This window comes from Pyxicephalus adspersus, chromosome 7 (assembly GCF_032062135.1).
Source record: "Pyxicephalus adspersus chromosome 7, UCB_Pads_2.0, whole genome shotgun sequence".
Classification (NCBI taxonomy): Eukaryota; Metazoa; Chordata; class Amphibia; order Anura; family Pyxicephalidae; genus Pyxicephalus; species Pyxicephalus adspersus.
The window spans coordinates 17,826,845-17,839,582 of NC_092864.1; the positions used below are offsets into that span (position 1 = coordinate 17,826,845).

At 39.9% G+C, this 12,738-nt stretch overlaps 2 protein-coding genes across 2 annotated transcripts in view; one reads left to right on the forward strand and one right to left on the reverse strand.

The window, feature by feature from the left end:
* The window catches only part of CHLSN (cholesin), a 187,762-nt gene that overhangs the window by 33,420 nt on the left and 141,604 nt on the right, over positions 1-12,738 (reverse strand). The gene's annotated exons all lie outside the window — the stretch shown is intronic.
* GPR146 (G protein-coupled receptor 146) overlaps positions 11,179-12,738 on the forward strand; it is a 41,519-nt gene continuing 39,959 nt past the window's right edge. Inside the window, exon 1 of the mRNA XM_072417712.1 lies at positions 11,179-11,736. The gene's annotated coding sequence lies outside the window, so the exon portion shown is untranslated. The remainder of the gene's footprint in view (positions 11,737-12,738) is intronic.

A 12,738-nucleotide genomic window follows, 5' to 3' on the forward strand; every position in this document is an offset into this window, starting at 1 on the left:
TGAAGCTGGGTAATCCAGAAAACCTGGAATGGATTTCCTAAATCATTTACTATTTGCTAGCAAATGTTTTAAATCCTGGACCAGATCCATTCCAGGTTTGCTGGATCACCCAGCTTCACTCATCAAAGTGTATTCTCTCCAGCCTTGGAGAGCTTTAATATATCAGGGCCAAAGACTAGACGATCACTTGCATAGTGATTTTCTATCAAGCTGGACAATCTCTTTGAGTGGTAAAATCATTGTACAGTCTGGAGTCCATGTGCCTGATTTATTAAAGCTCACCAAGGCTGGGGAGGATACACTTTCATCAGTGAAGCTGGGTGATGCAGCAAACCTGCAATGAATTTTTTAAAAGTCATTAGCTATTTGTTAGCAAATGTTTTAAATCCTGGACCAGCTCCATTCCAGGCTTGCTTGATCACCCAGCTTAATTGAAAGTGTGTCCTTTCCAGCCTTGAAAGGCGTTAATAAATCAGGCACCTTGTCATTACTTCCTACACAGACAGGGCTTCCCCTGAAACCTGTAAACAATGCCCTTTCCTAATAAACAGTGCATTGAGTGTATGAATAGGGAAAAGTGCTATGGAGGAAAGCTCAAATGCCTCATCTGCAGAAGTAATAAGCAGGCAAAGTTCTCTGAACTTGTCTGAAAGTACCATCAAAATGAGATGGCTGGTGTCAATATTGGCCAGAGCTATCTATGGGCACTATTACATTATTGGAAACTAAGATTGGCAAACAAGGGTTCCTGTTTTCTGTATTATAATTAAACATTTTTTATATAGCATCAACATATTACACAGCGCTGTACATCAAACAGGGGTAGCAAATGACAGTGATACAGACAGTGACACGGGAGGGGGAGGAGACCCTGGGCAGAAGAGCTTACAATCTACGAGACAATGGGATTTTACAACACATTGGACACTGATGGATCCACAACTAACTTCATGAGACAGAAACTATTTTACAGGCTAGAAATGACAACTTTTTCTTGGTTGAAACATTTTGACCCAGGTGTTTACTTCACAAGGAGGGAATGAGAAAGGGGGCAATTAATATTGCTTTTGGATCTTCAATGTCTTTTGTCTGTGGGATTTTACAAACATCTATCTTTTCACGACATGTTGTATAGGAATGGAAATGTTGCTGACTGAAGTGGCTTTGTGGTTGAAGCAAAGCTCTGCCGCGTAATCCACACAAAAGGACTGGAAAACAGTTATTCCGCATGAGGTTGTGCCAGAGTAAACACCACGATTGTTTACATAACACGAGCCCCGTTACATCTTCTTAACCGACTCTCAACATCAAACGCTGCACCCCTCTGGGGAGCTAAGATAATAATAATATTGATAATACTTCCTTTCTATGTGTCAGGGACTCTGGGATGATGTGACAACCCTCTCGGTAATATATTTAATACACTCAGTAGGACAACACTTGCCAACAATCAGACATAGGAGAGATTAAACATTTTAAGGAGTCTTGTTTAGGGATTACCAAAGCTTGGGTGGTCTTAGATGAAAGTCAGACATCTGTCACCTTTCTGCTGTTATGGAACTACATGTCCCAGCAGTGGCAAAACAACTTGTGGGGTCTTGGAGAAGTAGAAAAACAAAAACAGAAGCTATGACCACAAGTATGTTGTCACATTGCAATTCATTAAGTTATTACAACCTGCAGGACCTAAGAGTGGTTATGTATAGAGGATATGATCCATATTTTGTATTTGATTATTCAACGCTACACATGAGAGAAGAAAAGGAAAGTGAAAAACGTTAACTATTTTCTACTTGTCTGTGTACAAGAATGAAAGGTTGGGGGAAAGCAACAGGTATGAATAATCCTCCCCTTAACCCCACACCTTTCCTTTAGTTCATTGTTTCTCCATTCAGATTTCCAGAATGAAGACAATACCTAGTACTTATGGGTATGGAAAAGCACAAGACTCACTTTTTCATCTATAGCCAATAATTAAACTGGCCATTATTATTGATTTTTATTAAACAGGATTTATTTAACGCCAACATATAACCCAGCGCTGTACAATAAATAGAGGCATGTAATAGCAACGCTAAAAGAACACATGTAAGTCTCACTTCTTTCCACACAGTTCCAGGTAATCTTTTAGGCACCAATGGAACTGTTATTGAGTTGGCTTTAGTGCCATTCCTTGTATAATAATTTCAATTGTATCCTAAATGAAGGGTACATTTGGTGCCAAAAACCCAGTGTGCTATGATGTGCTTCAGAATTAACCAAAAGGATCCAGGTCCTGTTTTTGTTTTCTTGCTGTGCTCTGGCAATTCACTCTAAATAAATGTGTGGAATAAAACAATGGAATATTAATATTATTATTTTTAATATTTTTAACAGGATTTATATAGCGCTAACTTATAATGTAGAGCTGTACATTATTCATGCAGATGTGAAAGGGTTCTGATTAGTCAGAACTTGGCTATGGCCTAGTACTCAGAGGATTCAGAGTACTCAGCAATTTTCTCTTCTAAATCGAATTCTAAATTTAATAGACCTATCGGATCCAAAGTAAAGGTGAAGTGAAAATAGCAGCTGACTGATTGTAAGTGGGTGTTTTTTGATATTTGGTATACAAATACCAAGTATGAACAAGTACAAACATGTATCCAATCTGATCAAAACCAGTTTTACGACTTTTGAACAATTACATTAACAAAATAGGCCACTCAGAGACAGAAGAGCCAGAAGGCTGCACTGTACATTCCACCCAAGCAAATGTTTTAAATAACAATTAGGAAAGTACATTTACTTTTCTTAAGCACTGTGTTTAATAAACAATTGGCAAGTGACCATACAGGGTCATCTGTAAATAAAGCCCCCAAGGTAAAAGAAGAGCATGTGCACTTACCTTTCCAGGGGAGTTCTCTCTCCATGTTCTACTGCTTTACTGCTCCCTTCCACTTACACAGCTGTTTGACACTTCCTGATGTGTTAAATATTATCTTTCTTTTACCCCCAGGGGCTAATACTTCCTCATCAACAACAGTGTATATCATGGGCATTCAAAATAACCAACAGTGATGAATACCTGCAAAGGACCTGAAGCAGCGGGGTATGAATTAAAGATTCTGAGCAGGCTTAAGCCACCATTGGTCGCCCTAGACAATTGTAGATGAAAATCTGGTGTCAATGCAGCTGTCTCCCAAAGTTGTGTAGTAAACCACCGTGGCAGGTAATTTAGCAACTGCTGAAGTTTATTATTGAGGAGGAAGCAGCAGTGCACCTCCTGCTCTTCCTCCCCTCTCCTTAGAAGAGAAGATCATTGTCTGTAGAGCAAATTAGTTCTTAGAGACCATGAACCTGATTTGTGAAAGCTCACCAAGGCTAAATCAGTGAAGCTGTGTGATCCAGCAAAACCTGGAATAATGGATTTCTTCAAAGTCATTGGCTTGCAAATGTTTTGAATTCTGGACCAGCTGCATACCTGGTTTGCTGGATCACCCAGCTTCACTGATGAAAGTGTATCCTCTCTAGCCTTGGAGAGCTTTAATAAATCAGGCCCAATATGTTGTAATTTTGTGGAATGTTCTGTCTGGCAGGGTGTTGTACAAACGCAGCACATCATCGATAAGCTTCTCATGGGGTGGTGTCATCTTTGGCACTAGAACTAAATGCATTTAACACCATTAGACAAAAATGCACATGCAGCTGCATATTTCTTCTGCTGTATCCTGGCCAGAAGGATCATAACGAGATAGCTCACTGCACTTAAGTACTAAATAATTCAAAGGTGGAGGTGCTCCTATGCATGTTTTATTATTATTAATAATAATATTTTAATACAGTATTTATCTAGCACCAACATATTAAGCAGGGCTTTATATTTAAGTTTGCAAATGACAGACACAGACAGTGACAAAAGAGGAGGAGAGGACCCTTCCCAGAGGAGCTTACAATGTAGGAGCCGTCGGCTGCAAGAAAAGTCAATCCCCAAATTCTTATGATATTCAAGATGTTTATGTCACTGAAGTTACATAAAAAACAGTGCAGTAATAGAAATGTTGTGTGAACAAAGAAATGTTGTGCTGTTTGCTTAGTGATCACATCAGGACTCCGCTAAGGACACAAAAGCAAAAAAGCTTTCTTGAATTCACCCCTAGCAGGGCATTGCCCTTGTGTGTACATCCTGGCTTGATTGGTTCCAACCACTGGTTAGTTTGCAGGAAATCTGTTGAAAATATTAACAAATTCTACCACTCTTGAGCTCCTTCTAAATCTGAAAGCTGCCCCTCTGTCATGTTAGCCAGTGGTTTCTAGTACCTTCTAAGTCACTGGATGGACACAAGAATGAAAGTAAAGTGAAAACTCCTCTTGTGTTTACTGTTCTGGGTCAGTGAATGTGATTGTGAGGAAGTCATGTGTGGTCAGCAATAGAAGTATTTCTTTTACATATAGATTTAGTATGTCAATAAAAAGCATTCTAAAGATGTTGAAACTTTACACCAAAAAAAGTTTGGAAATGTGTTTTGTTTTTAGTAACCGTTAAACACTCTATAGTGTTCAGGACTGGACCAGTTTCCAACTAAATTTACGTGCTAAAGTGCTTTGTGTTCCCAAGCTCCAGCATGCAGCAGATAGGGTGCACATTACAGCAAAGGGGGTAATATGCAATCACCTGGGACACCTCACCATTGCACTCATGTGATCTTGCCTGCTCTGCATCCGGGAGGGACAGTGACGTCATGCCCAACAATGGAGAAGCCATGGATAAGTATGAGTTTTCTGTATTTACATTGTTTCTATATTTACATTATTAACCTACTTTTGAAAAGGGGAGGGGGAAAGCATTTAAAGCCAAACCATAGTTCTGCATTCCAAAATTAGGAACGGGCAGGATTTTCTATCACAAAAGGGGCAGGTTTTTATTACAAAAGAGACAGGTGGTGTTCCATCTGCAATAAAACATACTTCACTGTCCGATTGCAATCTTCTTCTCTATTTTCTCAGAAATATGCATGCACAGCTCATTGCAGGATGCGGATATCCTGGCATCCCCAGCGGCTGCTGGGACTGAATAAAGTCCCCAACGTAAGCACAGGAATTTGAACAAGATGATTAAAGATATGACTCCCTGAAGAGGAGAGAGTGAAGAAGGCAATAACCACGATGGAGCGAGGACAGGTAAGTAATAAAAATGCAGATGCACAGACATGTTCTTGTGGTGTTTCTTAAAACGTTTACACTTGCGGATGTAGTGCAAGTAGTCCAGGCAGATAACATTGGTGCGCTGCATCTTGGTGACCACCTCTGAGAGAATGTGACCAGGGATGGACACATTACTAGTAAATGGGCATTTCTTGGGCAATGTATGTGCCGTCAATGGGATCTTGAATCCCAAACCAACGTTTCTGTAATATGATGGAAGTTTTCCTTTGCCAGTCTCCCAAGGAGAACACACATCTTGTTTTGGAAGATAGTTGGCTGTTTCTAATAAGCCCACTCAGTCTGGATATTCACTGACCTGCCAGGTGAAAAAGAGAAACACCCCTTCATTTTAAAAAAAGGCAAGCTTTAAGAAATCCACAAAAACAGCACTGCGTCCTCAAGGAACAAAGACCTCAGCTGGCTGTTTTGAAGCCTTTGTTTCAATTTTTATTGCAGCGGAGTCTTGAAAGGTAACCAGGCTAGCATGACATGAATTATGGCATTTTGTATGCTTGGGTAAACTTTGTTTGTGGAAGGAGTGAAAAAAAGAAAGTAGGAAAGAAGATTCTCTGTTTGTAGAATCAGTGAGCTGTGAGGAGATGCCCATCATTCCGAGTCTGTTACCTGAAGACCCTCGGCGGTGCCAACATTTATAGCCCCAATGTTCATGTTTAAACAGAGAAAGGAAAAGCAAAGCACAGACTGACAGCTCTCTCTCTGTCTCTCCATGAACACTTTCCCTCCTACTCATGCATGCAATACGTGAAAGAGACCTTTTCCCACAGCCAGGAGGTACAAAAGCCTTCTACTTATTTAAAGCTGATGTCTTGCAGAAACCTATTTGAGTTTTCCCTGCTTGACTTGTTTATGGAGAACATTTTTGAAAATGACAAATTTTAAAATAAATTTCCCAGGAATCCCCCTAAATAGTACAAACTATTTATTACCCAAAAAATAAACCCAGCACTCCAGCACCATAAAAGGCCACTTAATTGTATTTTGTGCTACACTCAAGTCATTAGTTATTTTTGGAAAATAGATTTTGATCAACTAAGTGTTTTTTAAGGTCTGGTTATTGTTTGTATAGTTTTTAGACTTGCAAAAAGCCCTTATTTTAGGGATTTTATGCAAGCACAATAAAAAAAACACCAATACAAGGCGCTTCTATGTGTAGTTATTGACTATTCAATAATTTAAAAAAAGCCATTCTGCCCGGCTACCAAAACCAACTATAAAAATACCATTCCTATTTGACATCATGGTGGAAAATGATTTGGGGCTTGTTTACAAAGGCTGTGTTTGGTATTCTGCTGTTTCATCTCCACGAAATATCAAAGTCTTCTGTTTTTCCTATTTATACAGCTGTCACAGTCACTCAATTTAACACATTTCAATTAAACAAAAAAATTTCCAATTTTTTTACAAATGTATTATTATTATTACACAGTATTTATATAGCGCCATCATATTACGCAGCGGTGTACAAAGTCCATAGTTGTGAACACAATGAAGCAGATTTGAGAATGAATACCTTATAACACAATAAAATCACCGGCTTCTGACTGCGCATGCTTGAAGAGCCGGGTGTCAATCAAAGGGGAGAAACCTCCCCCATAGTGACATCATTGTGAAAAAGCCCCACCCACTTGTCCATCGCAGATTTAAGCCTGCTATGGGAGAGTGGGCGGGTTATGTCCAGGGACACAGCCCGCCCACTTCCCTGTGCCTGGGATATGTACGGGGACTTGTTCCACGGCTCTGGCCCCGTGAATCTCGCCAGCAGGGTCCTTCTCCTGACCCCGCTCGGGGGTGCACTGGCCGGAGCCGCGGACCACTGGTTGGCGACTGCTGCCTTAGAAGGCCCCAGAGCAGACTTCAGTAGAACCCTTGTTATCTATGCAAAAAATGGCATTGAAGTGATACAGACATAGTGTGTTCCACCACTTAGTCACTTAAAATGTGAACTGTTTTACCTGCCAAAGGAACTAAAATTCAGCCACTATTGTGGTTCATACATCTACACAGCCAGTAGGTGACAACTCCATATACTGTAGCACTTTTGCAGAGATGTTTGAATCACAAGACCTACAAACTGGCATGAAGAACAGTTCATAATTATATCTTTAGTTATTTGTCTGGAATAGCAATGGTGCTGCTGTTGTCCTTGGTGATCATTTTAAAACTCACCTTATCACTTTTACAGCGTGGACTAAATATAAAAAATGACATATGACTGATTGCTAAGGAAAAAAACAATTATGCTTTTCTTTTCTGTTCCTGTTCTTGTAAATGAATCCTAATAACATTACTTGAATACACCCCTCAAGTGACTCACGTTTTTATTTATTATTAAATGAAGTGAAAGTTAAAAGGGAACAAATGTTTCTAGAAATCCTCTTATTCGGTGGCACAGCCAGGGAAAGTTTTTAGTGGCTGTATCAGGCTATAAAACTGCAGGAATGGCTCCAGCTTCATGGGCTGCTCTTTATCTGGGCATTACGCAAATGCATCACATGCCAGCTTGCTGGATAGGATCAGCCGTGTCACAGAAGACAAAGCCCAAAACACTGATGGATCTGACAGGCTTTATATGGTGCCAGGTCTCCATAGGGTGGTGGCAGCGGAGGGTGAAATTAATGATGCAAACCTCTATTTTCAAGTTATGATGAAAATAAAACTGTGAACTCATGAGTGGGATTAGCTGTGGTTTTAATATATGAATTATAATTTAAAACATTTGCATGCCTGTACAGCAGTTCATGTTAACACTACTACAGTGAAGTGGGGTAATATACGTAGAACTAAAGAAATTAATAGCGAAGTTCCTGTCCATATCAGACAAAATAAAGTTTCCGTTTATTCCAAAATATTTAGCAAAAGAGACCTCTTTAAGCCCCTTTCAGAACTGCAGTGGAAAACCTAGGGCAGCAAAGGGCATAGCATTTGTACATGGTTGCCTTTATGGTTGCAGTGCAGTTCTTAATGCAGAGAAGGAAAAGCAACTGCCCAACCATAAGTGACTTGATGCTTTCAGGAGCCGCACACTGATCCACTGCAACAGCGTGCACAAAATGGTTCCCAACTGAATGGGGCAGTTGAGATCGCGATTGAGCCTGCATCAGACTGCTGAGCTCAACGGCAAGTCTGAAGCTGCCCGTAACCCATTTAGAGCAATTTCAGGCTAAATTGCCATGTGAAAAGTTTTGAAACTGCAAAATGAATGACCTAGAAACATCTTCTCCTAAAGTCATGACATTTCATTTAATATGTTATTATTTATACTTTATAGTGCCAACATATTACGCAGAGCTTTATAAAAGTCCATAGTCATGTAGCTAACTGTCTCCCAAAGGGGCTCACAATCTAATGTCCCTAACATAGTCATATGCCATTAACCCAGTCTAAGGCCAATACTGAGGGGAGACAAATAACCTAACTGCATGTTCTTGGTATGTGGGGGGAAACCCATGGAAACATGGCGAGAAGATACAAATTCCTTGCCAGTGTCCTGCCTGAGATTTGAACCTGAGGCCTAGTGCTGCAACGCCCAGAGTGCTAACCACTGAGCCAACCATGTAGCCAAGGCATTCCCAACACCCCCCCAGCAAAGTCTCCTCACTGGCTATGTTTGTCTATGATTTATTTCCACTATTCTCTACAGCTAATATCTAAACACAAAGACACATTGTCTTGTCTTTGGTTTCTCTCAAAAGGTAACATGCAAGACTTCTACAATTTGGTTGTGAATGTTAGCACTGCCACACTTCCAATTTTCAGCCAGGCACTTTCGTTTTTAAAACTGCAAATGTGTTCTTTTAATATAACTTGCACTTTGTGTTTTTTAGAAGAGTGGCTTTAGGTGCCATTTTTAAGCCTTTCTGAGTTAAAGTCACTTTTGTCTTGTAGATACTTTTTGTCTGCAGTTTTCTCTGCAGCTCTGGCTAGGCTCTGTCACTCAGTGACACCTTAAAAGAACAAGCTTAGGCAACACATTAAATTAGTCAATGAACTGTCAATGTTATCTAGAAAACTTGGAAAGTGTACCAAACTGTTAGCCAATGTTATATTTTGATCTATATTTCACATAAATTTCCTAAAAAATGTTTAACTAGGGGTAATACATTGGGCCCATGGAAAAAACATTGATGTGGGTGAACACTGCCTATTTATCCATTTGTTTTTTCCTGGACCAAAATGTAATGTGCAATGTAGGTCGAAATATAGCATTGACTATAACATTTTGGTATACTTACAATGTTTTTTTTGCCTAAGCTTGTTCTTTAAAGCAAAACTTAAGTACCACTTTCAAGAATACCTGATCAGACAGATGATGTCCCTCCTGCAATATTCCCTCTTACCTGCCCATTGCCTTCAGGTTTCTGGAGAAAAGCTGAGCTGTGTGTGCCGGGTATGAATGAGAGTTACATGATCCCAGCCCAGCCAATCAATATGGCCAAAGAACGCATGGAGGAAGCAAAGAAAAAAGATGGCGGCACCCTGTGAGTGAACGGGGACAGGTGAATAACCAGGGTTTAATTCCGTGTAACAATATAAACCACCCTCACTAAATTATACTAGAAGCCAACACCATCCTAGCTACTCATTTCCAGTATTGGCTTTGTAGTTATCCTCTAACTGAAAAGTGTTCCCCATTCCATTCTTACTTGCACTGTATTCCCTTATTTCTACAGGGTCGTTTTTTGAAGGTTTCTAGTCTATGGGTCATTTACCACAGCCCATGCACAGGTTACACTCGTGACACAGCAGACACGATGTCTACAACCTAAGAGAACCCCTTAGACACTGCAACTTTTCAGTGGGTGTCAAATAGCTAATAACTCAAGTGTAGGTATCAGTTGGCTTGCAAAGAATAAAGAACTTCCACACATATGTGTGATTTAATTCATGGAAAGATGATAGAACAACCTTGCATATTACAGTCCAGTCCAAAATGTCCTGAATTGCAATTGGTTGTTGTACTGGAACCTTTAATGTATATTTGTTATATTTAACCTTGCTTTGACATGTAGCAATGCATTGATGGATGGTTCATAAAATAGTTTTTAATTCTATAATATTCCTTAAGTGTTACACCTGGTTGGTATGGGCAATAGCTCAATTCACATCTTTCTCATACATCCACCTTACTACGTATTTTGGGCTTATCAGGAATTTTAGGTCATGTACTTCATACTATTCTTTAAGTCATGTATACCATACATCATGCTATATTGTAATTACTTCTCCTAATTCATTATTTGTTTTACAATTGAAAAACCTAATACCATGCACAAAATATATTTGATCTCTCTGATCTGTAAAACGTCTTGTATCCATTTCGTAATTTTAATGTCTTCCTTCTATGTAACAGTCACTCGGATGAAGCCAGGCCAATTTGTTTTCGCTGGTTCAAATGTCACTGCCTTCTGGATGGCATTAACTTGGAGGTTCTAAGAGGGGTCTATTCAGGAAAGCAGAAATCGGAGCCATTTCGTGGAAGCAAAAATAACACCTCATGAAATAAAATAAGGATGTAAAAGAAATAAAATTTAAATAATTATTTTGATGCAGAAAAATAAAATCTACCGTACTCTCACCTGATGTATTCTTATATTACCTAAATATTCTGACGACGAGTTACCGATAAAAGCAGCAATCTGGTCTAATATTTTGTTTCCTTTATTATTTCGTACATCAGCCTTGGTTTGAATGAGACTATACTCTAGGAAAAGTTCAGGCTTCTACAATCCAGGGACATGTATGACCACAAAAATGACCCCAGGAGCACCGCATCTGTACAAGCCATAGCTATAAGCATCCTGAGCAGTTTTGGGAGGGTCATAGTCTTGCTAGAGTCCCTCCTAGACTTCACCTCTGCAAACCCAGTGAAAGAAAATATGGGACTCCCTCCCACCCCTTTAGTAGCTGTAACAGAGCGTAGGCAGGGTGCCAGTCAGCATGACCACAGTATGCATTGACTCTGTTTAATGAAAGCCAGGAAAGAACACATTACACAGTGTTTCTTTAGAGAGCCAGCTAGCCTTCAGTGATTGCAATCAATAAAAACACTCGGCAAGGGGCCCACAGAGGGAGAGAAAAAGAGAGACACATTTTAAGGAGAGGGAGAGTTCTCTCTGCTGAGTTTGCCTGCTACTCTCCCCTTCTCCTCTCCCTTCCCCCTCCAACAAAAACAAGTGGAACTTTGGAAGTCAGAAGACAAACTGGTCTGCTTTGAAAAGACAGCACAGCTTCTCTGCATCTCCTAGCTCCAAGGACTATCCTAACCCTCCATCGAATATTAATTTGCCCCCTATCTGGACCAGAAATGTGAAGCTTCCAACAAGTGCAGCATCCACAACACAACATCCGAGCGCTTCCCAGAAAAAGCAGACGTTTGGAGGAAGCCATGGGATGGGATCCAGTAAGACAATTGCAGGATGGGTAATACTGGCACTAATTGTCCAAGAAACAAGGTGATCTGTTCTTATTTATCAGAAGCTGCACTGAGTCACTACCAATCAGCTGCATGTATTAGAAGACTGCTGATAAGAGGTAAGGGGAGCTGCTTGCTGGCTACAATGTATCTCAAGCTTGTGTTTACATTTGCTGTGTCACATGTATTCATTCATCAGAAAGAACAGAAGATATATTCTGCCATGCTAGGGGGTAGACATCACAGAAATACCAAGAAACTGCTTGTACACCAAAGGCTGGAATAATATTCCATGGGGATTCTAGGATTTTCTGCTGCTCTAACAACAATCTGCTTCCTATCATGTGCAAAAAACAAAAAAACAACCACTACCATGCTGCATGTGGGCAGAGGGATTTGTCACTGCTTTAGGCAAGGCTTTTTCCATTATGGTTCTACGAGTCCCATCATGGGATTGATTGAATAGCCTTGTACAAATGTATACAATGCCCAGGCTTAGTTGATTTTCACAAGCAAAACGAAGAATCAATAACTGATTTATCTAGGAAAGAGACAAGTCAATACTGATTTGTAGATATTTTCTATTGCTGAAAAAAAAAAGGGGACAATTTGTTATGTGTTTTAGCATGCGTTAATGCATATGAAGAAGTTTTTCATTGTTTTTAATGGTGCTAGTTCTCATAAATGTTGTGCATTGGCTAAAAAAAGTCAGATCTGTGTTTTCATCCATTGATATGCATTTTAAGGGCTCTGAATAGAAATGACAACCCATAAGAGCATCAAAAACAAGCTGAAATGCAAGCACAATAGTAAGAAACAAGTCTAAATCTTTTCCGGAATTTAATGTTGTGAAGGGTAATAACAGATTTTGAGGATGGGTGGTCCTAACAGTCGTACGTAAGAGTTGCCAATCTATGTGCGGCTCAACAGCTTTGCTGAACTGGTGGACCTTAGCTAAGAGACTGAAAATTTGCACCATGTCTTGTTACTGACCATTGCTTCTGTAAATATTCTTAGCTTGATGGAAAAAAAAATGACCCTAGGTTATGGCAGGAACATTGGACTAAGACTATGGTGGGCAGTCACCATAGTCCACACAGCACTTTCAGTAACAACCCAGG